At 39.5% G+C, this 25,905-nt stretch overlaps 1 protein-coding gene across 3 annotated transcripts in view; it reads right to left on the reverse strand.

Annotated features, from left to right (window-relative positions):
- KIAA1958 (KIAA1958 ortholog) overlaps nucleotides 1–25,905 on the reverse strand; it is a 140,059-nt gene that overhangs the window by 99,749 nt on the left and 14,405 nt on the right. The gene's annotated exons all lie outside the window — the stretch shown is intronic.

Genomic DNA, 25,905 nt, shown 5'->3' on the forward strand with positions numbered 1-25,905 from the left:
TTACTGGGAAGAAGAAAGCAGGGGACTGAAACTGATGCTATTTGCTATAGTCCCTTCCATGTGACAGTCCCTTGGACTGCAAGATCAAACCAGTCAATCCAAGAGGAAATCAACTCTGAATATTCATTGGAAGGACTGATACTGAAGCTGAAGCTCTGATACTTTGGCCACCTGATACAAGGAGCTGACTCACTGGAAAAGACCCTGATGCTGGGAAAGACTGAGGGCAGGAGAACAGGGCAGCAGAGGATGAGATGGTTAGATAGCACTCAATGGAGATGAATTTGAGCAAACTCAGGGAGACAGTGAAGGACAGAGGAACCTGGCGGGCTAGTCCGTGGGGTTGCAAAGAGTCAGACATGGGTGAACTGAGCATGCATGACATCTGACGTTGAGAGGGTTCTAAATTAATTTGCCAAAAAACTATTCACTAGGAGCCAATTCATAAACAGATCAATTCACTAAGTGTACCAAATTTATACTTTCACTCTTTGAAGATTCCAGTGAAATTTCAGTATTTGCTTTAGTATTTAGTATTTGCTACTTTGCTTCAAAGCAGCATTTTTAGAACTATTTAATTTACAAAAAAAAAAGCAAGAGCTATAGAGTGGTTTAGTTTTCTTATGAATATATTCTTAACAAATATATTCAATAAAAGCGAATATATTCTTTTTAAGATTATATTCATGAATATACCCTCCTCATGAATATATTCACAATATATTCTTCTTTGCCCTACTGGGAAAATGTTTTAACGCAGGTTAAAAATTAATGAATACCAATATATTCACGAACATTTTCACAAGTTCATATTCATATTCATGAGCTACGTTCTTGACCATACTGGGCCATTTCTGAACCTGGTTTAAAATTTAATGAATGTCAACACTATTCATTAAGATGATATTCATATTTCATCAGCATATATTCATATTCATGGCCTGTACTCCTGACCATATGGGAAGTTTTGAGTTCAGTTTAAAATGTAATGAATATCAATAGATTTGTTAAGAATATATTCATAAGACTATAATCATATTCACTGTATATATTCAAGAAGAGTATTATTTCTCAAGGCAACTAACCTATCCAACGTTTTAACCTATGACAAAATGAACATTCCTTTAAACAGTGCCAAGAATATATGTTTTTATTGGTGAATTGGCATGCTTCCCTCTAGAAGGGCTTTTATCTCCAAGCATACATTAGCCCTAGGATTTACCCAATGAAACCTATTTGGGCATGCACCAGTACTATCCCAGTATTTCTTGGATCTCTCTGCTTTTCTTCTTTTACTCTAACACTCTATATTGATTTGGCATACATTCAGGACTAACAGGATTTTTTTTGCCTGAATGTAAGAACTTCTAGCAATCCTATCAGCTGATTACTCCTCTCTGCCTTCATTAATCATTTCTGTTCTACTTTTTAGAATTGTTTTTCATCAGTTTTTTTTTCCATTTAATTCTCTGATTTGATTGTTCTTTACTTAACTAAACATTTAACTGTTAGAAGAAAATTTCATTAATCTAATAAACAGTATTTATTCCAAAACATAAAATCTTAAAACTATAACGAGATTGCCATCAAAAATTAGAAATTAATAGTCTAATCATCATTATCATTCAAACTGCTCAAAATGTGCTAGCCTACCTCTACAACACAAGGACACAGTAAGAAGATGCCTGTGAATGAGGAGAGATCTCATTAGACTTCAGATCAGCCGGTGCCATGACTCTGGACTTCCCAGCCTCCAGGATTAGCACCCCAAAGTTAATGTCTTTTTATGATTAAAAATATTCTGGAGAGCAGCCAAGATGGAGGAGAAGAAGGACCCTAAGCTCACCTCTTCTCATGAGAACACCAAAATCACAATCTGCAGAACAACCATCATTATTAGAAAAGACTGAAATCCACCAGAAAAGATCCTCTACAACTAAAGACATAAAGACAAAATCACTAACAGGAGGGGCGGACTCACGATATAATCAAACCCCAGACGCCCTCAGTGGGCGACCCAGAAACTACAGAATAATTATATCACAGAGGTTTTCCTGCAGGAGTGAGAGTTCGGAGCCCCACAGTTAGGCCCCTGACTGTGTGGGATCCGGCACCAGAAAGAGGCGCCCCCAGAGCATTTGGCTCTGAAGGCCAGCAGCAGATGACTGCAGGAGTGTCACAGGATTGGGAGCTTGAACACATTATCTTAATGGTCCATGGATGGACCTTGAAAACATTATCTCAAGTGAAATAAGTCACTTATAGGACTGACAATGAAGTGAAAGTGTTAGTCATTCAGTCGTGTCCGACTCCTTGTGACCCCATGGACTGTAGCTCGGCAGGTTCCTCTGACCACAAAACTCTCTAGGCCAGAATACTGGAGTGAGTTAGCCAGTCCCTTCTCCAGATCATCCTGACCCAGGGACTGAACCCGGTCTCCCACAATGCAGGCAGATTCTTTATCATCTGAGCCACCAGGGAAGCGTACATATCACTCTTACATGAAATGGGCAGAGTAGGCAAACCTATGAAGACAGAATGTAGACTACTGTTTGCTTACAAACAGGAGTGAGTTTGAGGGGAAACTGAAAGTAAACACTAACACATACCAGGTTTCTTTTCAGGGTGATAAAAATGTTCTCATTGACTGAGAGCGATCGGATTGCAAAATTCTACGAATATGTGAAAAACCATTGCGTAATTAGCTTAAATGGGCATATCTATAGTATGTGAAATATAACTGAAAGTTATTAAAAACAAATTAGTTACAGTGATATCAACTGATGTCTTTTTTAAAGGTATTCCCCAAAGTATGCTTATATAAGGAAAGCAAGATGCAGAAAAATGTGCATATAATTTCATCTCTGTAAAACAAGACAAAATTGCACATATGAATATATGTGTATGTGTAATTATAAGAGCATGGAATAAATATGGAAGGCTACATACAAGGATGTCAGTATGAGTTACCCAGATAGGGGGTGCTAATGTGAGGAGAGGGTAACAGGAGGGTAAGGGTAGTAGCCATGCAACAGATGGTCTGTTCAGACAAACTGTGCTTAAAAAGAAAGCCACGATGTGCCATGTCTGCAACTTACTTTCAAATGGTTCAGTGAGAAAGTACGCATGGGCTTATGCACACAATTTCATATATACACGTGTATATACACATACACATAAAGATGGATAAAGTCAACATGACCACAAGTTAACAGTAGTTTTTTATTATATGATATATAGTTATATCTCAATTTTGAAATAATTTTTGGAAAAGCTAGGTTTTATTGCAATGATTTTGAAGGCCTACTCCAAGGGCCATTATTACGAAAAGAAACACTGCAGTTTTGTAGTTTTTAATCATTTTTGTGTATGACCAATCCCATTATGAAGAATTCATGGGCATTCTACTAAAAGGTACATTCCGCTATCAAGACACAGGACAAGCTGACACCACACACCGGCACACCAACAGACTGGAGGAACTAATAACCCTCACATCATGAAATGAGGGTACTACTAGAATGCAGACCCCGGTTTTGATGTTGCAATCCTAACTCCAGAGCTGAGTTACCAAATACTATGGGAATGACACCACTATTTTATATGTGAATCAGAATCTTCTATTAAAACACCCCAGGAGGCAACCAAGGAAATAATCACTCCAGTCTTTCTTCTCTTGCATGTCAAAATATTTCCTAGTGGCACACAAGTGTCTTATGGAAAAGAAGAAATCTTCTTCTGGCTTAAAGCCAAAATAATGTTCCTTTGAATGTATCTCTAAACATAAACTTGGAAAGAAAAGTATGATCTACTTTTTTTTTTAAGATTTTACAAAAAGAAAAGATTATAAAATGCATCTGCCTTTGCGTTCAGTTCAGTTCAGTCGCTCAGTCATGCCCGACTCTTTGAGACCCCATGAACTGCAGCACGCCAGGCCTCCCTGTCCATCACCAACTCCCGGAGTCCACCCAAACTCATGTCCATTGAGTCGGTGATGCCATTCAACCACCTCATCCTCTGTTGTCCCCTTCTCCTACTGCTCTCAATCTTTCCCAGCATCAGGGTCTTTTCAAATGAGTCAGCTCTTTGCATCAAGTGGCCAAAGTATTGGAGTTTCAGCTTCAACATCAGTCCTTCCAATGAACACCCAGGACTGATCTCCTTTAGGATGGACTGGTTGGATCAAGGGACTGGCAGTCCAAGGGACTCTCGAGAACCTTCTCCAACACGACAGTTCAAAAGCATCAATTCTTTGGCGTGCAGCTTTCTTTACAGTCAACACTCACATCCATACATGACTACTGGAAAAACCATAGCCTTGACTAGACGGACCTTTGTTGACAAAGTGATGTCTCTGCTTTTTAATACACTGTCTAGGTTGGTCATAACTTTCCTTCCAAGGAGTAAGCATCTTTTAATTTCATGGCTGCAGTCACCGTCTGCAGTGATTTTGGAGCCCAGAAAAATAAAGTCAGCCACTGTTTCCCCATCTATTTGCCATGAAGTGATGGGACCAGATCCCATGATCTTAATTCTCTGAATGTTAAGCTTTAAGCCAATTTTTTCACTCTCCTCTTTCACTTTTCTTTTTCACTCTCCTCTTTCACTTTCATCAAGAGGCTTTTTACTTCCTCTTCACTTTTTGCCATAAGGGTGGTGTCACCTGCATATCTGAAAGTAAAAGTGAAAGTGAAGTCACTCAGTCGTGTCCGACTCTTTGCAACCCCATGGACTGTAGCCCACCAGGCTCCTCAGTCCATGGAATTTTCCAGGCAAGAGTACTGGAGTGGGTTGCCATTTCCTCCTCCAGGGGATCTTCCCAACCCAGGGATTGAACCCGGGTCTCCTGCACTGCAGGCAGACGCTTTACTGTCTGAGCTCTTCCCAGCCATCTTGATTCCAGCTTGTGTTCCTTTCAGCCCAGCGTTTCTCATGATGTACTCTGCATACAAGTTAAATAAGCAGGGTGACAATATACAGCCTTGACGTACTCCTTTTCCCATCTGGAACCAGTCTGTTGTTCCATGTCCAGTTCTAACTGTTGCTTCCTGACCTGCATACAGATTTCTCAAGAGGCAGGTCAGGTGGTCTGGGATTCCCATCTCTTGAAGAATTTTCCACAGTTTATTGTGACCCACGCAGTCAAAGGCTTTGGCATAGTCAATAAAGCAAAAATAGATGTTTTTCTGGAACTCTCTTGCTTCTTCAATGATCCAGCGGATGTTGGCAATTTGATCTCTGGTTCCTTGGCCTTTTCAAAATCCAGCTTGAAAATCTGGAAGTTCATGGTTCACATATTGCTGAAGCCTGGCTTGGAGAATTTTGAGCATTACTTTACTAGCACGTGAGATGACTGCAATTGTGTGGTAGTTTGAGCATTCTTTGGCATTGCCTTTCTTAGGGGTTGGAATGAAAACTGACCTTTTCCAGTCTTGTGGCCACTGCTGAATTTTCCAAATTTGCTGACATATTGAGTGCAGCACTTTCACAGCATCATCTTTCAGGATTCAGGATTTGTGTTACTCTTGCAAAGTTTTTGAAGGCTGGAACATGTTTGTAAACTGCAGTCACCTACACCCAGAGACATCAGTCTGCAAAAGCTCCTCTGCAACATCCAAGGCTCACTTCACCTCCCCTTCACCACCACAGGCTAAAAAAATATAATAATAATCAAAGCAGATAGCACAGGTATTTTTAATCCAGAGAGGCTCCCCAAGGTATCTATTGAGGCCATCAGTCTCCTATGAGAGAAATGTAAGGCTGTCCCTCAAAATGTGGTCCCTCTTGTTAGCAGCTGTGGCAGCAGCAACAGCAGCAAAGCAGCTAAGACTTCCGTGGCCTTTGAGGCCCTGTGTCTCCATCACTGCCCCAGGGGAGTGATGACATTACGAAAGTCATGGTTTCAATACATCAACATCAAATGTTAACCTCTGATCCATTTGTGTGTATAACTGAAGGAAAATCTATTAAAGGTTTTAAATGAAATAGGATATAGTCTAAATCTGTAAGCTGTATTATTAATATAAAAATAAGAACTGGCTCACCAGATCATTAGTGGAGAAACCAACCAAATTATGGAATATTTTTTAAAGGCCATTTAACTTTCAATATTCAGAATGGGGCAAACAAATTCTCAACTAATAGAAATCCTTTTCCCAAAATTCAAAAAAATGCCCTCATTTCCTCATTAAACAAGTAACACATGCCAACTTTTTTTTAAATTGGAAAATAACAGGAAAGCTGTGTCACGCCACAGAATAAGAGACAGAACAGGCATCCACTATTAACAATTTCAGTTTTTACCTTCTAGTCTTTTATTTGTACTTGGGGTCAGTCAGATTTCCTTTTAAACAAAAGTTGTAATCAAATTAAATATTACTGTTTACATGCCGTTATCTTAAGCATTTCCCATGGTGTTTTATAATCACATGTCATTCGTTATTCCATCAGTTGTAACTCAAGAATAAGCTGAACATATAATACATAATGGAATTACTGACAGTTTCATAACAGTCTCTGAAATATTTAGTTAGAGATAAACATATGAAGAATTCCAGGCTTCTAAAAGCTAAACTTAATTTCTGGCAAGCACGACTGGTAATTATAACCAAAAGCCAAATATTATGGAGTCCTTTTTTAGACGAAGCAATCTTACCACTCAGCATACATAATCACTGAAACACTTCCAGCATAATGATATCTGCTCAGCTACTGGCAACCATAAATTTCTCTGAAAGCCAGAGAAATGTAAAAATTCTCTAATATGAGTTGCAAAGCAAAAATTACATCTGAACAAACTGTAAGTATAAAACTGATCATAAACATAATATATTCTGAGAAAACTCACACTCATATATTCATCTATGAGAAGCAGCTAGGCTTCCCTGGTGGCTCAAGTGGTAAAGAATCTGCCTGCAGTGCGGGAGACCTGGGTTCGATCTCTGGGTTGGGAAGATCCCCTGGAGAAGGGCATGGCAACCCACTCCAGTATTCTTGACTGGAGAATCCTCATGGCCAGAGGAACCTAGCAGGCTACAGTCCATGGGGTCGCAAAGAACTGGACATGACTGAAGCAACTAAGCACATGAGAAGTAGCTACATAAATCATTACAGAAATAAAACCAATCAATATTGAAAGATGTTTTATCTACCTAAAATAAGTCTTAAATTCATCACCTGCTCAGTAGTGTCCAACTCTTTGCAACCCCATGGACTGTAGCCCACCAGGTTCCTCTGGCTTTGGATTATCCTGGCAAGAATGAGTAGGTAGCCATTTTCTTCTCCAGGGGATCTTTCCAGCTCAGGGAACTGAACCTGGGTCTCCTGCATTGCAGGCAGATCCTTTACTACCTGAGCCATCAGGGAAGCCCTGTAAGCACGTCAAATTATTTTCAAACTCTATATGAAATCACTGAAGGGAAACTAAATTTTCAATAAAAAGGATACTCAAGCACCCTGATATTATCAGAAAATAAGAAAATGCTCAAAGCACAGACCTATACGAATATGCCAAAGGAACACAGAACCAATTCAAAGAGCTCCAAATGGCCCAAAGTAGAACAATTTGAGCAATAAAACAGAGCAGAATTGGATTACAAACCAAAGTCATAAAATAAATATACATCAGTCCATACTGATATAAATAAATGATTACCAATAAATGAGAGAGTAGAGACAAGTCTACTGTATAGAAGAATTCAGAAAAACTTATGTAAATGCAGCGTCCTCAAGAAGGTGGAGCATCATTCCCTAACCCTTAAATGTGGGATCCACACAGTGACTTCCTTCCCTAAAGTAAAGAATGGTGGCCAGGGAAGAGGGGAGTACTTTAATCTGTAAAAACCTGATAAATACTACCTCAGCCAAGTGATATCTGAGTCAAGGCCTCAACAGTGATAATGCATGCTGATAGCATGTACCATTAATACGATGTGATGAAAATGGCACTTTACCACTGTAGTCTTCTCCCCCAAGAACCCATAATTCCCATCTAATCATGAAAAAAATATCAGACAAACCCAAACTGAGGGGCATTCTCAACTCTACAGAATGCACCATCACTCCTGAAAACTGTCAAGGTCATCGAAAACAAAGACTGAAAAACTGCCACAGCTCAGAGAAGCCAGAAAGGGTATGACGCCAAATGTAATGGGGTCATGACTAGGATCGTGGACAGAAAAAGGAGATTAGGAAAAAACTAAGGATTCGGAATAAAGAACGGACTTTAGTTAATGGTAATGTATCAGTATTGGTTCATTAACTCTAACAAACGATGCTCCTAATGCATGATGTTAATTAATAGGGGAAACTGCATACGGGGTGAATGAGAACTCCTTCTTACTACCTTCACTGCTTTTCCGTAAATCAAAAACTATTCAGAATTAAAAGGGCGTGTACCCATGCACATACATACTCACACACATGCACAAATACACAGATGACCCTTGAACAGCGTGGGAGCTAATCCAGGTATCATTTATCATTGGTCCTCTCCATACCTGTCCTTCCTCCATGACCACAGATCCACCCAACTGCAGGCCATGTAGCAGTGTAGCATCTACTACTGAAAAATATCTGAGTGTAAGTGGACCTGTGCGGTTCAAACGTGTGTCGTACAAGGGTCAACTGTGTGTGTGTGTATAGAGAGAGAGAGAGAGATCGAGATCAAAATGGATATACAGGGATAGATAGATTACACACACATCTAAGTTATAAGACAGCAGGGACTTTGTTTTTTCACTACTCATACTCCACTGTTCTCCAGGGATTCTAATAAACATTTTTGGAATGAATAAATGAACATTTATGTTATGTAATGTGACACTGGTTTTATTTCTATAATTTCATCCACAAAAAGAATACAATATAAGCTATCACCTAACACTAGCCAAGAAATTATAAAACATTAACAGATCCATGCAACAAACATTTTATCTTTAATCTAAAAACTGTGATGGATGTTGGGGATTCAAAATCAAAATATACAAAATTCACAGTCTAATACTGAAAAACAAAGTTAAGTAGCTGGTCAGTTTATAGATGACAAAGACAGAAAATGATTAAGTATCAGGGTCTTGCTTTGAGTACCGTGGGAGTGCATAACCAAAGCGCATCTAACTCTACGTGAGATGGTAGGTGGAGAAGGATTCATAAACAAAGGTCAGGTGGGCCCAAACAAGTTCTGTCTAGGGGGTACAAAGCATAGTGATGGCTGGTGCTTGAAAGGCAAAGAGGACCAGACAGTCAAGGGGTCTAGGGAATCTCTAGAGGGTTTTAAGGAAGACAGTAGCATGGAAAGATGGGTGGGACAGGGTTCAAGCAGAGTGCTATCACTTGTGAAGTTGTGGGAGCAGATCAGACAAAGATGGTGAATTGAAACACAGGGGAGGGGACAGAGTTAAGAACTATTTAGGAGGTAAAATATCAAGTTTGACAATTATTGAATATGGATGGTGATGCCTCTTAACTTACTTCTCCATTTTACCCCTTGCCATCTTCAATCCATTCCCCCCACAGCAGATATAATTATCTTTTTAAAGCAGGGCTTTCCTGGTGGTCCAGGGGTTGTGAGTATGCCTTGCAACGCACGGGACACAGACTCCGTCCCTGGGCCGGGAAGGTGCTACATGCCATGGGGCAATCCAGCTCATGTGCCACAACCGCTGACCCTGTACCCTACAGCCCGTGCTCTGCAACAAGAGAAGCCACCACAATGAGCACCTGCCCACTGAGATGGAGAGCAGCCCCTGCTCTCCGCAACTAGAGAAAGACCATGCACAGCAACAAAGACCCAGTGCAGCCAAAAATAGCTAAATACATAAATAATGTTTTTTAAAAACCTCACCTGCAAATATTGCAGATTTTATTTTAAAAAAATAAAGCAGATCATCTCACCCTTGCAATTAAAACCTGCCAATGCTTTCATATTAGATATTCCAAAATTAAATTTCTCATTGTGGTCTCCAAAAGGTAACATAATCAAATTCTTGCTTTCTTTTCCAACTTCATCATGTGCTATCCTCCTCCAGCTACAATGCTTTTCTTTCATTTCCTTAAATACATCAAGCTCCTTCCATTTTAGAGCCATTGTTTCTGCCTGAAATATTCTTTGTCTATTTGTTCCATGGATCTCCACTTAAATGTTACCTCTCAAAAGGTTCAAAACAAAAAGAAGGTCTCTTTCTTATCAATTACTCTCCATCACAGCATCCTGTTTCCTTTTTTTGCACTTAATATAATTTACAAGTACAGCTGATTCTTGTTATCTGCAGTGGTTATGTTCTGCAAAGTCACTGCACTAAATTAGTGAATACTGAACTCCCAGAGGAAATATACAGTTAGGTTCCTGTGAGCCTCTGGTCAAAAACTTTTCACCAACTGAACAACACATGATTTTGTTTTATCTGTGTTTCTTTTTAATGATACCTATTCAATACACAAACAGTATTGATTCACGAACACTGAATTCATGGCCAACAGTGCTATAACTCATGCCTGAACAAAGCTTTTGTTGCTATTCACACTAAGTCGTGTCCAACTCTTTGTGACCCCATGGACTACAGCACGCCAGCCTTCCCTGTCCTCTATCTCCCTCAGTTTGCTCAAACTCATGTCCACTGAGTTGATGTTGCCATTCAATCATCTCATCCTCTGTCGTCCCCTTCTCCTCCTACCTTCATTCTTTTCCAGCATCAGGGTCTTTTCCAGTGAGTCAGTTCTTCCCATCAGGTGGCCAAAGTATCAGAGCTTCAGCTTCAGCAGCAGTCCTTCCAATGAATATTCAGGGTTGATTTCCTTTAGGATTGACTGGTTTGATCTCCCTGCTGTCCAAGGGACTCTCAAGAGTCTTCTCCAACACTACAGTTTAAAAGCATTATTCTTCGGTGCTCAGCCTTCTTTAGGGTCCAACTCTCACATTCGTACATGACTAATGTAAAAACCACAGCTTTGACTAGATGGACCTTTGTCGGCAAAGTGATGTCTCTGCTTTTTAATATGCTGTCTAGGTTTGCCTAACAAGTATTTTCTCTGTAAGAGACATCACAGCTTCTTGTGCTTAGGAATACTACATAGCACTCTGGTACGCTCTGGGGCCACAAACAGCAGAAAGACTAACGAAAGCACAAATACGCAAAAAACACATGGCACCAAAAAGACCATGAAAAAGAGATCTGTTTATAGTATGACAGTTGAAATAAGAAGGTCAAATGTTGCCCTGTTCAGCTTCAGCTGGGAATGTGTGCATCAATTCTAATTTTTCGCTGCTCTGTGCATGTCTGTGAATGACTACAGAAGTGCAGCAAGTACCGATTTCAGTTACAAACTAATGTTAGCAAGTACGCAGCTTCACACATTATGTCAGAGACCAGGAGTGTTTGTCCTCTTAGCATCTGGTACTCAGTAGACATTCAATAAAAATTCAAGAATAAATATATGCATGGATGTCTAACAGGTAGGTGAATACAGAAACCTGAAGGTCAATCAGAGAAGAAGCTTAAGATAAAACACAGACGTGAAATAATCACAGATGTGGTTAAATGCTGGAAAAGAATTTAAACAAGGTGCTATATGATATGGGCTTCCCTGGTAGCTCAGGTGGAAAAGAATGTGCCTGCAATGCAAGAGACCCCAGTTCGATTCCTGGGTCGGGAAGATCACTGGAGAAGGGATAGGCTGCCCACTCCAGTATTCTTGGGCTTCCTTGGCGGCTCAGACGGTAAAGAATCCACCTGCAACGTGGGAGACCTGGGTTCAATCCCTGATTGGGAAGATCCCCTGGAGGAGGGGATGGCAACACACTGCAGTACTCTTGCCTGGAGAATCGCCATAGACAGAGGAACCTGGCAGGCTACAGTCCAAGTGGTTGCAAAGAGTCAGACACGACTGAGCAACTAAGCACAGCTATATGATAGAGAATTACTGAGGAGACTTAATTAGGATGGTTCAGGAAGTTTATTCTGAACAACTGACTCAAGCTGAGAACTGAGAAATATGAAGGAGCAAGTCGTGATGCTGAGTGAGGGGGGAATTCCAGGCAAAGAGAACACGGAGCGTAAAGAAAATGAAGCAGGAAGTGTCTAGAAAATACTTTCTATTTAAAAGCTGAGATGAAAAGGTGGCTATATGACCGTGTCAGTGCCTGAATGGCTTCATCACAAACACCTCCCAAGCTTTCAGAACCAGCAACTTCAATCAGTTTAGCACCTGCCAGAAATGTACAAATGGAGTTAACTTTCACTGAACTCTGTGAAAGTGAAGTGGCTCAGTCGTGTCTGACTCTTTGCGAGCCGTGGACTGTAGCCCACCAAGCTCCTCCGTCCATGGGATTCTCCAGGCAAGAATACTGGAGTGGGTTGCCATTTCCTTCTCCATAAAGAAGTTGTTCTCTGTAGAACAACTTAAATAAATATGGACATCAAGTCTCCTGACAGTCAAAGATTAGGATGGCACTGAGCCGGGAAAATCCCATGGATGGAGGAGCCTGGTGGGCTACAGTCCATGGGGTCACGAAGAGTCGGATACAACCGAGTGACTTCACTTTCACTTTTCACTTTCATGCACTGGAGAAAGAAATGGCAACCCACTCCAGTGTTCTTGCCTGGAGAATCCCAGGGACGTGGAGCCTGGTGGGCTGCCATCTATGGGGTCGCAACACGACTGAAGCGACTTAGCAGCAGCAGCAGCAGAGGGGAATTAATTCACAGGGATAAGTCAAATAAAAAATGTAAAGGGAGTTTTCCAACTTCTCCCACTCCCAACGCCGTTAATAACAGGGCCTGAATCCCTTTGTTTTAGTCCTTCTCTTTGTGCTCACTCAGATTCAGTAAGTTAAGGGAATGTTTGTTCCTATTTTAACTATGCAGTAAGTCTGCAAGACAGAAACTGAGAAATAATCAAGGGCACAATGTGGCTTCTCTCATCCAGAGGAAGCACAACTGTGGGACCCTATGAGGACTAGAAAATTACATACAAGATAGATACATAATAAATTTCCCTTCATGTAACAAGTACTGGGCAAAACTACTTTTATATATGAATAATTGCAGCAATAAACACCGATAAAGCAGGAGTAATGGCATCATTAGGAACAACCAAATAATTCAGGCAACAAACAGACCACCAGTGGTCCCGAGAATCAGCCTACTTCACCTTACTGAGAACAAACCATTATGAATAGATGGAAACCACAGGAAATGCTCATTTTCTCAAGATTTGTACATTTATACTCGATCAACTGCTGTGGATTCCAGGAGAGAATGTACTTCTAGGGTTTATGGTCCTGAGAGGATGGGCAATGGGTGAATAATGGGAAATCAGAATTAAGGAGAAAAGGAAACGTCACAGTCAACTCAGAGTCAGCACAGTGAAATGTTCTCTGCTTATTCAGTATATAGAACACCTGTCCAAATACCTGTAGTGATGCAATTATCTCTGACACACCAGTTAAGAGTCAAAATGTGTTAAATCTGCCTTACATACATTGTGTTGCAACCTTCTGTGGAGGGAACCTGGGGAAATACTATACATGGCAAGTCTCTTCTAGAAGACTGAGGTCCACAGATGGTAAATCAACTGGTACAGACTACAATTAATGATTTTATCATAAAAATAATGCTTTTATAATTAGGTTTTCAGTCAGTTCAGTTGCTCAGTCGTGTCTGACTCTTTGTGACCCCATGAACTGCAGCACGCCAGGCCTCCCTGTCCATCACCATCTCCCGGAGTTCACTCAAACTCATGTCCATTGAGTCGGTGATGCCATCCAGCCATCTCATCCTCTGTCACCCCCTTCTCCTCCTGCCCCCAATCCCTCCCAGCATCAGTCTTTTCCAATGAGTCAACTCTTCTCATGAGGTGGCCAAAGTACTGGAGTTTCAGCTTTAGCATCATTCCTTCCAAAGAAATCCCAGGGCTGATCTCCTTCAGAATGGACTGGTTGGAACTCCTTGCAGTCCAAGGGACTCTCAAGAGTCTTCTCCAACACCACAGTTCAAAAACATCAATTCTTCGGCGCTCAGCCTTCTTCACAGTTCAACTCTAACATCCATATATGACCACAGGAAAAACCATAGCCTTGACTAGATGGACCTTTGTTGGCAAAGTAACGTCTCTGCTTTTGAATATGCTCTCTAGGTTGGTCATAACTTTCCTTCCAAGGAGTAAGTGTCTTTTAATTTCATGGCTGCAATCACCATCTGCAGTGACTTTGGAGCCCCCCAAAAATAAAGTCTGACACTGTTTCCACTGTTTCCCCATCTATTTCCCATGAAGTGATGGGACCAGATGCCATGATCTTCGTTTTCTGAATGTTGAGCTTTAAGCCAACTTTTTCACTTTCCTCTTTCACTTTAATCAAGAGGCTTTTTAGTTCCTCTTCACTTTCTGCCATAACGGTGGTGTCATCTGCATATCTGAGGTGATTGATAGTTCTCCCGGCAATCTTGATTCCAGCTTGTCACCCAAAAAAATTCATTTAGCCCACTGCACTGACCAGAAAATACAGAACTAATACTTCTACTTGAAACAGCCAATTAAAAACTTTACCATTACTTCTATGAGAAAATGCAGTCCTAATTTACCATAGATACTAAGCAGATAGACATCAAAACCCTATCCAGCGAGACCCCTGAGGTTTCAGTGCAACACTAGGGTCACTGAAGTCTTACTAATCCTCTCCTGCAGTGGCTATTTAAAGTAAAACTTAATGAAATATAATTAAAATTTTGGTTCCTTACTAGCCACATGCAAAACGCTCAACAGCCTCACAAGGCTAACGGTGATCACAGCAGACAGAGCAGAGAGAGAGCGTTTCTAGAGTATTTCCATCATCCACACGAGGCTAACGGCGATCACAGCAGACGGTGCAGAGAGAGAGCGCTTCTAGAGTGTTTTCCATCATCACAGCGAGTTCTAGACAACACCACTCAACATTTGTATGAAGGAAAGTGTCTCAGAGCACCATAAAAGGGTTCTCTGGGAACAGATGGTAGTGATGATAGCACAACGGTGTGAATGTACTTAACGCCACTGAACTGCACACTTAAAAAGGGTTAAGATAGTAAATTTTATGTTACCCACCCCCAAAAGGCAGATTTCTCAGTTACATTCTCCCCTCATATTCCAAGGTGTGGCACAAACTGTGGCTAGTTACTAAACTGAATCCCCGTCAACTGTGGGGCTCACCAAAGCCAAGAATTTGTAAGTGGTTCTAAACATATGAAAAAAGGCTAATGCCTGCAGTCCATGTGCAGGACCGCTACCCATGCTCTGGTTTTGAGATTTCACATATCCTTAGTTGGATCCACCCACATTCTGTTTCAACAGCACTGTTATTAGATTGTTCTCAAGTCCACCCGCCCCAACACACACACACAATTCCCCCTTCAGAGATGTTAATCCCTTGGCACTAACATCGGTGCCACCATTACATCTTTTTGGCTTAGAATACATGGGAATATAGATGGGAAATGATGGATCAATACTGAAAAAACGTTGGGGGTGGGAGGGAGTCTCAAGAGGGAGGTGATACATGTATACTTATAGCTGATTCACAATGGTGTACAGCAGAAACCAACACAACTTATAAAGCAATTATCTTCCAATTAGAAACAAATTTTAATTTTTAATTAAAAATAAAAAAACTGAAAAAAAAGAGCTGAAATCATCAAGAGACATAAGATGGGTGGAGAGAAACCAAAAAACCCACAAAATTCCATTCTTTAGAAATTCAAATTAGAAATGGTAAATCAGCTTGCTGGACAGAACAAGGGCAGCAAAAGCCTTGTGTGTGTGTGGGGGGGGGGGGGGGGGGGGGGGGGGAGGTTGACCAAGGCCCCAAGGTAAGAATAGCTCAAAATCTCTGTAACGTGATCTACAATTGCACTTATTATTCGACTACAAACCTCAGTGCTCCCTCGGTTATGAAATCTTACTCAAAAATCTGGCTTTAACCTATGAGGGGGGGTTGCCCATTTGGAACATATTTGATATATACAGGGACTTCTAAGTACATAACTCTCCACATAAGCAATGCCTACCCACCCAAAGGTCCAAGAATAAATGTGGAGCCATTTGAATCAGAGCCAACTTTATCACGTATTTCCATCTGGGGTTTTGACTTAGCATGTTCTTTATAGAGAGAAATGCTAATAACAACTTTATCAACCATTCTTAGGTAATATACACTGAATTTTCTGTGGTTCTGATAAAATACCCACACTTAAACCTTTCCAGTCTGATGGAACAACCTGCCTTTGAAAGAAGCCAACTCTCCAGAAATGGCACCATATGTGTGATGGGGGCTCAACTGCAACAATAGAGCAACTCACTCAGATGCACTGCTGGATGGATCCTGAACATGCCAGCCCTCATCCCAAACACAAATCTTAAATGTAAGAGCTACTTTCAAATTTCCATTCATGACAAAGTTCCTGTTATGTCTGTCTGTTAAGACAGAGTAGGACAAACTTAAAGCCTTTTTTTTTTTGTTTTTGATTTAGCATGTTCTTTATAGAGGGAGAAATGCTAATAACAACTTTATTAATTAACAACTTTATTATCAATTCATGAAAAGAATTTAAGATACACATTACCCCACAGGTCTTTATCTCATTGACCTGCTGCACACAGTGGGTCAATACACCACGCACAAGCTTTGGCATCAGACAGATATGTTTCAAATCCTGGCTGCAGCAATTACTAGCTGTATAACTTTGAACAATTCACTTAACCTCTAAGACTCAATTTTCACATTTTAAAGATGAAAATAATAGTAACAGTACCTTGATTTTACGGCTGTAGTAAGATAACATAAGTAAAAGACTGACATCATGTCCAACAACAAAAAAGGCTTTTAGAAACTTCTCTGCACGACTGCCACTGCCCACTCCAGTCAATCACCTCTCCAGTTCTGCTATATATTCAGCACTTAGGCCACACAGTCCATCCTCAATAAGTGGTCACTATTATTTTTTCAGTAATACACGGCTCATCCAAATTAGCCCTATCCCCTGACCTCACCTCTGCTAGTTTGCAGATTCACTGACCCCATCTGCTCACTAATTATGGCACCTCAGAGTATACTCTTCAGCTAGCCAATGCCCCTTCCTCTCTCCACATGGCACCCTGACACCCCCTCAATAGCTGATCCGGCAGTGCCTGCTAATACTGGGCCAGTTTCATAGAGTTCTAGACTGACAACCTATACTAAAATGACATTAGATCACATGTTCATATACACACCTTCCAGAATGATTTTGCACAAAGGTTCACTTTTAATCATTTTTAGAAAAACATTTCACTAAGAAATTCTAAACTACCTTCCCTAGGACTTCCGCAAATGTAAAACAGGATGAGGAAATTTCAGGCCCGAGACCAGACTGACAAATGGCTTAAATTTCATGTAATCTAGGACAAAGCTTCTAATGCCACATGGTTTGCTTTAAAATCAACATATCTAATAATGCATGTATCTGAAAAATCTCACCATCTTTCCAAAACCATCCTCTACCCTTAGCATCTGATTTTGACATCATTTCTCAAATTAGGAGTCATGAGCACCAAAAAGAAATCAGCTTCTGATGAGTGGCTGTAATGACGGGTGGCTATGATGACAGAAAAGATACTGGCCAGCTGTCATCACATAGTCCTGTATCTTGCTGATTTAGGTCACCCACACTTGTCACCTTGAGCACTCCCACTTGACTCTAAAAGAAGTCTAGGCCATGTTAATTCAAATTTTCATTCTACCTATTGTGACCAAAAGGCAGATGCTGAATACTAGGTCCACCTAATGAGACTTGAGTCCCTGTACCGGTGCCACGGGCAGCTATACCAAAGACCCACTAGAGGCTAAGCCAAGTCCTTCTGAATTAGAATATTCATCTTACCCACATGTAGACTCAGGGCTGCGTAAAGGGGATAAGCTTTATGGCTACACCCAAGGATCAAGCCACAGAAAAGGAGATAGGACAGATGGAAATAAGGAAGCTGATCCCAATTGAGCTCAACAAGGGTCAGGGTCTATGTCAAAGCAAGCAATGAGAAAGACTGCACATTTCAAGCCAATCATGTCCACAGTATGGAACCAAGGAGGAGGGACTCATTTGTGGTTCCTTAAAAGGCACCAGGAGCTGAGACAGGTGTAGGAAGCATAGCAACAGGATAGATATCCAACAAGGTTCAGGCAAAGGAAAGCTGGCCTAGAGCTACTTAGAGATGGCAGAAATACTAAATACCAAGACAGTATTAAGACTTGGATGGCTATTACTGGAGGGCAGTTATCAGGGATAAAGCACTAAAGCAGAATGTGAGCTACCTCACCAGCAACATAAAATATTAGAGGACAACAAAAATCTGTAGTTTCTTAGGGAAAAGCTATTCAAAACCAGAATTCTATGTCCAGCAGTGATCATTCAAGTGTATGGACCAAAACAAAGTCATTTCATTCAGGGCATTTAAGGGTATAAAATAATCAGCCCAATTCACTTTTACTGGGGCCAAAAACAGAGACTGTATTCTGATAACATGAAAATAAATAAGAATAAAGATTCAAAACAGATAAGAGAAAATCAGAAAAACAGAATCAGACCAGAATAAATTTTTTTTCAAATAGAGAATACACTCTTTTTCAATGAGCACAGAACCTTTCTGAAAAATGATAATGTAATATGCTAAAAAGAAACTCTCAAAGTTCCAAAACCCCAAAATCATATATAGATCAGGGAATTCCCTGACAGTTCAATGGTTAAGACTCTATCCACACTCTTATCACTGAGGGCCTGGGTTTGATCCCTGGTTGGGGAACTAAGATCCCTTAAGTCATGTGGCATGGCCAAAGAATAAAACAAAATACATTAAAAAAAAGAGACCCTATTATGATCAAAACGTAACAAAACTGAAATTATAATAACCAAAATAAGAAGCATTTTTAAAATACTATTTTAAATAGTAGTGTGTAATTTAGAAATACAAGACTCTAAGAATATCACACATTAAAACCCAAGGAGAACAAGAAAACTTACGGACCCAGGAAGATGACTGCCTTATCTGCTTTAGAAAATTAGAAAAAATGTTTCAAAAGATTGAAATTTTTAAAAATTAAACATTAAACAAGCTTGATCATGATACAAAAAAACAGAAGGAAAGAGATTATAAGGTAAAAGGAGAAATTAATAGACTCGAAAACAAAACAAAGGAGGAGATGGCAACTTAGCAAGTCACATCTAAGGGAGAATAAAGATCAAATATAAACATCATTTAGTAAGCACCTCCTAGCTCCAGGTCGGAGAAGGCAATGGTGACCCACTCCAGTACTATTGCCTGGAAAATCCCATGGACGGAGGAGCCTGGTAGGCTGCAGTCCATGAGGTCACTAAGAGTGGGACACAACTGAGCGACTTCACTTTCACTTTTCACTTTCATGCATTAGAGAAGGAAATGGCAACCCACTCCAGTGTTCTTGCCTGGAGAATCCCAGGGACAGGGGAGCCTGGTGGGCTGCCGTCTATGGGGTCGCACAGAGTCAGACACGACTGAAGTGACTTAGCAGCAGCTCCAGGTACTATATGCCAGAATTGGGGACAGAATTGAAAAGGACCAACATATGCTGGCTAGGTCCAAACCACAGATGGTCTAGAAAGGTTTACTAGAAGGAAAACTTGACAGCATTTCTAGCTTCCATTTTTAATCTTTGTAGTTTGACTTTGTTCTTATTGGAAACTGAAAGTTTACATTTATTTGTATTTAATAATACAAACTTTTGATGATCTGGGCTTTTTCCTCTTTTAGAATATAGTGAATAGTTACACTGAAAAAAATCCATGTTATTTCTCACAGTTTCAAGTCTTGTTTATTTCTCTGTTTCTTCAGTTTTCTTTCTGATCAGTGCTTCTGCTTCCCCTGCCACTCTCTTATCTGTAGGTTAAGCTTGGGGGTGTTAATTTACAAAGGATGCCCACAATTCTTGACTGCAAAAATGTTCACCTAGGACCAATGTATCTACTTAGCTGGAGTACAGAGTGTTATATAAGTGGTGGTAAAAGCATCAGATATATGCTGTTGTTTTATCAGACATACTAAATAATGCACAACTAATTCAAAATATCAATTTCATTCTGTCTCTAGTTACTCGAGATTATGCTACATGCATTATCTTATCTACAACTGAAGGGTAGTACTTATACTCAAGGCCACTGCTAGACTGAATTAAATCTCCTTGTAAATAATATACACGTAGTTTATCTACCTCTGTCTTTTCTATTTTCCATCTTAAGAGTCTTTAAAAGGTAAAAGCAAGTTGAATTTTCTGCTTCCTCTCTATTAGCCAATTTAATCGATCAAGCGAAGTGTAAAATAGCAAAAAATTGTTTTCACTTTGCCATTTTCCCAAACACATGAAACTTAAGAACTCTTTGATCTTAATTAAGATGACATTACCGAGGGGACTGAAACACCTCTCCTCTATTATACTGGTCCACTTCCCACAATATTGCATAATTAGGAACAAGAGACAAAGTGATGTATTTATATTAGCACTTACTGAAATACTAATTAAACGCTTTAATAATTCAACAATTACATGAACATAGTCCAATGGGATCAAATCATTCCCAAGCAGTTACTGTTTTATCAGAAACAAGTTAGTATAAAAATGTTTTTGAGCTCTAACAGGTACAACAGCACTTCTCATTATCATCACTTGTAGCAGCAATATTTAACTGCTGGAAAGGCCTGAAGGAACTGCACGATTTGAAATTTGTTTTCATTATCACCACACCTGTTTTGCTTCTCTTACACAGTATTTATTCTTCCAATAAGCAATCATTGAACCACTACGTACCAGGCAGGAAGGCACAAATTATTACAGAAATGTTTAGAAGAGACACAAGGATAATTCAAAATGGCAACAAATTCCTAAAGGCCATCTATAGTTGCCTTTGATAAGGCTTTTGTTATTGTCAAATAACACTTAAATACAAAAGCATGTGATGTCTCACTGTGTCCAACACGTAACAACTAGATCATAACTTGCCATTTGTGACAAGTGGATGGATCCAAAGGGTATTGTGCTTAGTGAAACGTCAGACACAAAGACAAATACTGTATCATCTCACTTATACGTGGAATCCAAAAACCAAAACAAATAAACAAAGCAAAATGAAAACAGACTCTCAGATATAGAGAGCAAACCGGTGGTTGCCAGAGGGGAAGAGGCTGAAGGGTTTGGCAAAATAGGTGAAAAGAATTAAGAGGTACAAACTTTCGGTCATAAAATAAACAAGCCAAGGAGGATACAGTATATAGCACAAGGACTACAGTCAATAATACTGCAATAACTTTGTATGGGAACAAATGATTACTCGACTTACTACAGCGACCATTTCATAATGCAGGTAGATATCTGATCAATGTGTAGTACACTTGCAACTGACAATATTCTACATCAACTTACATTTCAACTAAAAAAATTAGATGATACTTTCAAAAGGATCCTAACAGTTCGCAATGCTATGAGCATAATCTCAGACATCATAAAGAAACCTCTAATTTGTGTTAAATCTCATGTTAGCATAATAATAGTATAGATTAGGAAAAGCCACCTGATGTCCTATAGAGCAATCAACAAAGAAATAAATAATGAGTTAAAAACAACAAGGAATGATATTTCTTCTGCTTTCTTTGAATGTCACTTATTTTAATTCTATGATTATTTTGTTTATATTTATTTTATAGTTTTAGCTCTTACATATTGTTGTTGATCCATTTTGAGTTAATTTTCACATTATGGCAGTCACTATGGAAAACAGTATGCAAGTTTCCCCCAAAATTGAAAATCAAGTGGCCATATGATTCAGCAATCCCATTCTTGAGCATGTATGCAGACATAACTCATATAGAACTATAATTTAAAAAAATACATGCACCCCCATGTTCACAGCAGCACTATTTACAACAGCCAGGACATGGGAACAACCTGAATGCCCATCCATAGATGAACGGATAAAGAAGATGTGGTACACACACACACACACACACACACACAATAGAATATTACTTAAGCCATTAAAAAGAATGAAATAATGTCACCTAGAGACCGTCATACTGAGTGAAATAAGTCAGAGAAGGAGAAATATCATGACATCCTTTATATATAGAATCTAAAAAGAAATGATACACATGAACTTACTTACAAGAGAGAAACAGACTCGCAGACTTAGGCAATGACCTTACGGGTGCCAGGCAGAGGGAAAGACGGGGTAATGGGTTAGGGAGTTTGGAATCAATATGTACACACTGCTACATTTAAAACAGATAACCACCAAAGTCCTACTGTATAGCACGGGGAACTCTGCTCAACGTTACTTGGCAGCCTGGATGGGAGGGGGTTTGGGGGAGAATGGGTACCTGTATATGTGTGACTGAATCCCTTTGCTATCCACCTGCAACTGTCGCAAAATTGTAAATCGGCTATACTCCAATAAAAAATAAAAAGTTAAAAAAAATTTTGTGAAATAAGTCAGAGAAAGACAAACACCACATGACTTCACTTACATGTGGAACTTTAAAAACAAAGTAAGACAGAAAACCAAAATGAAAACAGACTCCTAGATACAGAGAACAAACTGGTGGATGCCAGAGGAGAGAAGGCTAGGGATGGGGGGTTAAATGGGTGAAGGGGATTAAGAGGTACAAACCTCCAGTAATAAAATAAGTAAGCCACAGGGATGCAATATACAGCGTAAGGAATTTGGTCAATAATACTGTCATAATTTGTATGAAGACAGATGATTATTAGATTTATGGTGACCATTTCATAATGCATGAAAATGTACATCACTATGTAATAAATCTGAAACTAATATTGTACATCAACTACATACTTTTAAAGCAATAGCAAAATGGTAAGAATATATTAAAAACAAAACAAAAAACAAGTCTCAAATGTTTAATAATATATATTTTTAAGACATGACTTTCAGCTGCTGTCTCACCTTCCAGCTAGACTGAATCAGATTTTAAACCATCCTTATGGCATTGTACATATGCAGGAAGCAAAGACAATCTATTGAAGCAAAGCAGTGTGTATAAAAGGGCTCAATTAAATGGTGGAATGTTTCTTGTAAATTAAAGCCCTACTGAATAATCATCTTCCATGCAAATTACCTTTCATGGGGTGTTCCAACAATGTGCCATCATCATATGTAGCCACTTTAATACATGCTTATTTGTAATGCTTGACATAATGAATTCTCCCTCTTTATTCCATAGAAATGAGAATGAGAATTTAAGCTTTTTAATTTTTCCTTGCTAGACTGCCTTTGTGAGTGCACCAGTAGTGAGACACTATTTTCTCAAAACCTATCGTGCAGAAAAATGATTTATCCATATGCACACTACTAGCACATTTATCAGAAACAGCAGTTTAAATGGATTTCTGATGAATTAAAAAAACCATATTATCCTCTCCTCCTTCAACAAAGTAAAATTTCCCTGGATGCCCATAAGCTCACTCTCCTAATCCTTATTTCAAATCTTTAAGGTTTCCATCCTTAAACAAAAAGTCATATGCTAAAACAAAATACACAAAATAGAATCTGTTAGCATAACGCATCAGGGTCCACATATTTCCTAAAATTTATACAAAAGCAGATGTTGCATGTGCAAGTATGTACTTTCTGAGAAGGCAGTTTTTTATTCTTTTCAAAAAGTATTTCATTGAAATATTACTGACTTATAATGTGTTAATTTCTGCTGTACATCAAAGAGATTCAGTTTTATAATGTATACACACACATGTTCTTTTTTCATATTAATTTTCTATTATGGTTTATTCTAGGGTATTGAATATAGTTCCCTGTGCTACATACAGTAGGACCTTGCTGCTTGCGAGTGCAGAGTTTTTAATCTGATTCCTAAAGGGGTGAAAAGAAGACAAAAAGATTAAGAATTAATAAGTAAAGCTAAAAGATATACTCTCACAGAGTCATAGTTAATGGTACAAGTACAGAAAGTTTGACTGATGTCCAGTGGATACAAACTTAGTTCCCTTGGTGCTAACATGCTACATGTTTATCACACAGAACAAAGATTTCTACTCAAAAGGATCAAATTAAAATACTCATAGTCATTTCTTTAAACCAAAAGAGAGATCCCACATATCCTTCCTAAGCACTCCAGATTAATTACATGCATTTGAAGTATCAACTGAAGCCCTGAAAAGAATAACTGACAAGGGTGTTAAGGAGGGACTCTGAGTCATATCTGAGGACAAGAGCCCGGTGTACCAGCAGAAGGCTGGTCAAGACAGGCTAATTCAGTGGCACGGTTTCATGTTTCACGAAGGTCTCTGTAAACATAAGGTTTCCTTCTCCTCCCCCTAAAGGGTCCTCAAAGTCCTTAGCTTAACTATTAACTAAATCATAAACACTGAACTACATTTTAAAAAACTCAGAAGTCTTTCCAATCACTTTAATATAATGAACTAGAAAAATTCCCAGGGACCTGTAGGTTCAATTAAATACCACAACTGCTACAACAGTAATATACTACTAAGGGAGCCCTGTTAGGAACTCACTACCAAAACCGCTACACTTCTAGCTAATAAGCACCATAACCAGGTTCTATTCAAAATTAATGTGCCCCCAGAAACCCTAAGTAACAACGCATGACTTTGCAAGGAAGGCAGAACTTTCTTATAAAGCTAGTGTGGCAGAAACACTGCTGACTGTATCTGCACTGATCCAAATATGTTTAAAAAAATTTTTTTAAGAAAAGCAACTGGAGGAAGGACTACTTCTGAAGACACAGCACTGAACAATATCAACACTGCAAAAAAATTTCAGTTTTTTCCAAGTGAGTATAAAGCAACAGAATCTTATGCAATCCACAAATAGGCAAACACACAAAATACATTAGGGACATTCTATGTGTATAAAATTATCTTTAACTAAAATAAAGAACACGAAGGAAAACACAATTAACTTTTTTCCCCCGCATTTCTTTTTTTATAAAACATCACAATACTCTGTAAGTTAAATTTTATTTTTCATATTTCAAACTTTACCAAAAGCTTTCCCATAAGATATTTTGGAAACTGTCATTTTCTAGGAAAAACACTTAAATTGCTAATTCTTAAATACAACCATTACGTGAGCTCAATGGCCTTTAGCCTGAGTTTAGGGAACACCCAAATACTAGAATCCTGGTTACATACCTCAAAGGACAGAGTGACAACCTCATGCATCACTCTCTATTTGATCTCCTTTCCCTACTGTGTGTCCATTTAAATAGAGTTCTTTACTGTCCTGACCTACATAGTTACAAAGCAAAGTTCTTGCATGCTCCAGTAAACAAGCAATCTTTCCCAGAGGTGGCTGGACACTGTCCTTTACCTTTTACCATTCATTCTGCCCCACGATTCACTACATGACCCACTTAGACCTAAGACAAGTTTCTCCCAGTGAAATAAAAATAAGCATTATTTTCCATGAACTCTGATAACCATATGTAAGGGTTTATAGTGTAAGTGCTACAACTGCTGCTGTTCGGTTGTTCCGCCGTGTCCGACTTTGCAACCCCATGGACTGCAGCACACCAGGCTTCCCTGTCCTCCATCATCTCCATCATCATCTCTCTCTTGCTCAGACTCATGTCCATCGAGTCGGTGATGCCATCCAACCATCTGGTCCCTTGTTGTGCCCTTCTCCTCCTGCCCTCAATCTTTCCCAGCAGCAGGGTCTTTTCTAATGAACAACATAGCGTGAGTGCTACGGCAGCACACTGTTTGAAGCCACTGTGCGGATTCAAAGGATTAGGTCGTGGTGCTGGAGAAGACTCTGGAGAGTCCTTTGGACTGAAAGGAGAGCATACCAATCAATCTTGAAATTAACCCTGAATATTTGCTGG

This window comes from Ovis aries, chromosome 2, assembly GCF_016772045.2.
Source record: "Ovis aries strain OAR_USU_Benz2616 breed Rambouillet chromosome 2, ARS-UI_Ramb_v3.0, whole genome shotgun sequence".
In the NCBI taxonomy this organism is placed as follows: domain Eukaryota; kingdom Metazoa; phylum Chordata; class Mammalia; order Artiodactyla; family Bovidae; genus Ovis; species Ovis aries.